Raw genomic sequence first — 4704 nt, 5'->3', positions numbered from 1 at the left:
TACAGGTATGTCAGTTCGCACAGGAGGGCCATTTCGCAGATGTATATCGGTGTGAGCCGGTCGGCAAGTGGTTAAAGATCAGACAACAGCGACTCCCTGCATCCATCATGTGCTAAGCAAGGAGCCTCTAATCCTTTATATAGTATATAAATAGTTTATATATAAGTCCCACCATTGTGTAGCAATACAACGCTGGAAGCAGAGCCTGGATTTGTAAAGGGAAAAGGATAGGGGTATTTTAAAAGACTTTATAACGTGAATTTACATGAATGAATTTATAACATTATATACATTTGGCTGATCATTTTTAAATATTTTTTTTTTTAAAATATATACTGAATACCTAAAAATATTGAAAAAAAAAAAAAAAACAACAATAAATTGTCATTAATGATTTTTTTTTTTTTTAATCTTTAGTTTTTATTAAGGATGTAAGCATAAGAAAGTTAACACGGTGTCAAATGGCGCCAAAGTTAGTAATTACAGAGCTTGTACAGTACTAAAACATTTCAGCATTATGGTACTAACGCAATGAGAGGTAAGGAGTACAGGAGAGGGGAACCTATGACTGATGGTGTTATTAACCACATAGTTACATAGTTAGGTTGAATAAAGACACCAGTCCATCCAGTTCAACCTGGTAATTTTCAGACAACAAAAACTTTGGATGAAGAAGAAAGGCCTCTATGGGATACCTAGGGTGAGCTGTATCCTGCCTTAAAAAAGGCCAGTGCTTCCAGAAGGGCGGAAATTTCCCATTTTGAACTACAAACATCAGTTTGAATTGTGTGCTAGTGTTCAGGTGTTGAAGAAACAGAGAGCGATCTGGAGCCTCAGTTTCAAGGCAGCAGCTATCGTTCTCCTGGCTGCTATGATGCCGTGTACAAGGAAAGGGGTTTATGTTGAGGCCCAAGATTCGTAGTGTAGTAGGAAGAGTGCTCTTGCAGGAAAGTAATGGCCCGGAGCGAGAGGGACGATCGGAGGAGGGCCAGCATGACTGGGGCTGGGCATGGAGGCGGAGTCAGGTATGGGGAGGGACGTTAGGTGAGGCTGGTGAGTGGGGATTGGTAGGCCTGCAAGGTAGGCGGCGCCTATTAGAAAGGAAACCAGGGGGCGGTGGCGTTTAGGCAGTGGGCACTCACGGGAGCCAGGACGCACCGGCCGGAGGTTTTTTCCCACCCTCCCTCCCTTAATTTATGGACGTGGTGTTGGTTGAGATAGGGGTCCTGGGGGGTTTGATACAAGTGTTGGGTTTTTGTTTGGTTTCTTGGTATATTTGGTGGCTTTGTATATACTGTCGTAGCAGCGGCAGGTCTATGGGGTCTTTGAAGGCAGTGCTGGAAATAATGGAGGTTTTAGGGGGGTTGGGCCCATATGGAGCTTTGGGCATTCTTCCCCTTAAAGGGTAACAATTGGTGGTAGTTGGTTGTATCTGGAAGGAAGCAACTGGTTGTCCCTGAGCTTGCGTAATACACGGCGTGGGGCCTTTATGGGGTGTACAGATACAACCTTTTTGGTTGGATATATAATTTTGCCTCCAAAGACCTCTAGATCAGGAAGGTGCTAAAAAAAACTGATTTGTATTTTGGTTATACGGTTATGTAAGAATGTATTATATGCATTAAGTTATTGTTAATGTGAATTTTTTGTATTTTTCTATTTGTTGTAATAAAAAAAAAAGGCCCATATGGAGATTTGGGCATCCTTCCCCTTAAAGGGTAACAATTGGTGGTAGTTGGTTGTATCTGGAAGGAAGCAACTGGTTGTCCCTGAGCTTGCGTAATACACGGCGTGGGGCCTTTATGGGGTGTACAGATACAACATTTTTGGTTGGATATATAATTTTGCCTTCAAAGACCTCTAGATCAGGAAGGTGCTAATAAACTGATTTGTATTTTGGTTATACGGTTATGTAAGAATGTATTATATGCATTAAGTTATTGTTAATGTGAATTTTTTGTATTTTTCTATTTGTTGTAATAAAAAAAAAGGCTGCTATGGCCATTCGACTCCAAAAACGTTGTGTCGTCTGATCAATGGGTGGTAAGGAAGTAAGAGGTTGTACGGTTTAGGACGGTAGCCTCAGAATTATGCACATCCTTTAGTCATGCCTTCCATATGAACTGTTGATACAGATGATAAAATGTTGAAGATATACTTCCAGAATGGCTTTATTACAGGACAGTCCCACCATATGTGTAGTAGGGATCTGTGGTTTCCGCATTCTCTTCTGGGATGAAGAGATCTTAGACAATTTAGTAGGGTAGTAGTACCTTCAGTGAAGAATATTTAGGGATGATTCCCAATGGGTGGTACATTTCGAGGATGTGGTAAGTAGTTGAGAGGCCTTTGGTGTGTATTGAATTGTTGTGAGGGTTCGGCTTCCCATAATTCCATAGAGGGTGTTTTGTTTGAGAAAAGGTTGTGGTTGATAGTCTGGTAGAGGAATGAGATGACTTTGTTTTTTGGAGATGTGTCAGAAAGGAAGGATATTATATCCGTTGGTATGTAGTGAGTTCCTTTGTTGATAGTTGTGAGGATAGATTGAGTTTGGAGGTATATGCAGAAGTCTGATTTAGGCAATCCATAAGATTGTTGCAGGCTTTGGAAGGTGCGTGGTGAGTAAGAATCCATTAAGCTGCCCAGAGTTGCAGCAGTCATTCAATGTGAAAGTGATAGGTCTGGGGACAAAGGTCCTAGGGCTGGGATATGCAATTAGCGGACTTCCAGCTGTTGCAAAACTGTCCCATCATGCCTCTGCCTCTGGGTGTCATGCTTGTGGCTGTCAGAGTCTTGCTATGCCTCATGGGACTTAGCTGGAGGTCCGCTAATTGCATATCACTGTTCCAGGGAGACAAGAGGTATAATAGGAGGGAAGTAGTGACATTTTGACTACCGCTACTCTACCAGCCCATGATTGATGGGTTGCCTGTAGTTTGCTAATTTGTTGTTTCAGTGATAAGATTTCTGCGTCATAATTTATTCGGAGTATGGAGGAGCTCGGTGAGGTGAGCTTGATACCCAGTTATTTGATTATAGAGTGAGTGGCCCAGGAGAAGCCAGAGGACACAGAAATAGTTTTATTAAGGTTTTCATTCAGTGCTATGGGTATTATATGTGATTTTGCGATATTCACTTTGTATAGTGAGACCAAGCTAAAGCTTTCCAGTACTGACTGAAGGGACTTTAACATCCCTAAAGGGTCTGAAAGGGAAAGGACTATGTCATCAACATACATACATACATACATTTTGTACTCATTATCCCCAATTTGGAATCCCTGCATGTTGGGGTGGGAATGAATGGCCTGGGCAAGGGGTTCCATGACTGGCGCAAATATCAGGGAAAGGGGGCACCCATGCCTCGTACCATTTGTTATGGGGAAGGGGTTAGAAAGGACTCCTGTAGTGAGTACCCTGGCCAATGGGTTAGAGAATAGAGCTCTAATGGCGCCACTTATGTAGCTCAACAGTCCAAAGGTGTCCAACACTGCATACAGGTAGCACCAATGTACACGGTCAAATGCCTTCTCTGCATCCGGAGAAAGGAGCAGAGAAGGCGTTTTATTCCGCTCCGCCCATTGAAGAAGGTTCAATGTGCGCCTCGTGCCATCCGATGTTTGGTGACCTTTTACGAAGTCCACTTGTTGTGGGTGGATCAAAAGAGGGAGAATGTTGTCTAGTCTAGAGGCGATTAATTTGGGGTACATTTTAACATCAGAATTCAATAGAGAGATCAGTCTGTAATTGGCTGGGGAAGTTGGCGATTTGTCTGGTTTTGGCAAGGTTACTATTAATGCTTCAAGTCCTTCTCTATAGAAAGACGCTTGGGTGGCAGCTTGGTCATATAGCTGTTGTAGATATGGGGATAGGAGGTGTGAGAAGGATTTGTAGTCTTTGTTCCCAAATCCATCTGGGCCTGTGGATTTGTGTAGTTTTCATTGGGCTTGTTGGATCTTGGATATGGTGAAGGGTACAGAGAGGCTATCGAGATGTGCCTGAGATACCTTAGAGACTTTAAAGGATGCAAGAAAGTTTTGGATATGTGCATCAGTTGGGGATTTTGATGGGTTATCTGTATTTATATTATAGAGGTTAGAGTAGAACTCAGCTAATTTCTCTGTGATATGGGCTGGGTTAATAATTTGGTTGTTTTTGGAGTTAAGGTATGCTATGTGGTTTATGGCTGATTTCTTTTTAAGTTGTCTTGCAAGGTTTGAGCCAACTTTATTACCGGCTGTATAATGATTTTGTTTAAGTTGCTTTAGGAGAAAGTCATGTTGGGCAATGAAAAGTTGGGAAAGTTGATGACGAAGGTCCCTGAGTTGCTTGTTCCTATCAGGGGAGGTTTGGGTTTTGTTTAGGGATTCTAGGGAGCGTATGGTCTCCATTATCTCTGTTACTTTCTGCATCCTCTTACGCTTCTCCTGAGCGCCCAGCTTAATAAAAACTCCTCTCATATACGCTTTGTGGGAGAACCACAAGGATTGAATATTCTCAACCGACCCAACATTAGATTGGAAAAAAACTTTTGTTTCCTACAAATCTGCTCCTCGTAGCGGGGTCTATGTAGAATTGATGTGTTAAGCCTCCATACTCCATCTGGAACTGGTGAATTTGATATTTGGCAAGTTAGGGAAATGGAGGCATGGTCTGACCATGTGATTAGGCCAATCTTGGAGGTCTTGGTTTGGAGCAAGGTGTC

This window comes from Lithobates pipiens, unplaced genomic scaffold (genome assembly GCF_037356315.1).
Source record: "Lithobates pipiens isolate NorthernLeopardFrog02 unplaced genomic scaffold, aLitPip1_a1.2 Scaffold_23, whole genome shotgun sequence".
Classification (NCBI taxonomy): Eukaryota; Metazoa; Chordata; class Amphibia; order Anura; family Ranidae; genus Lithobates; species Lithobates pipiens.
This window is presented reverse-complemented; position numbering follows the sequence as displayed.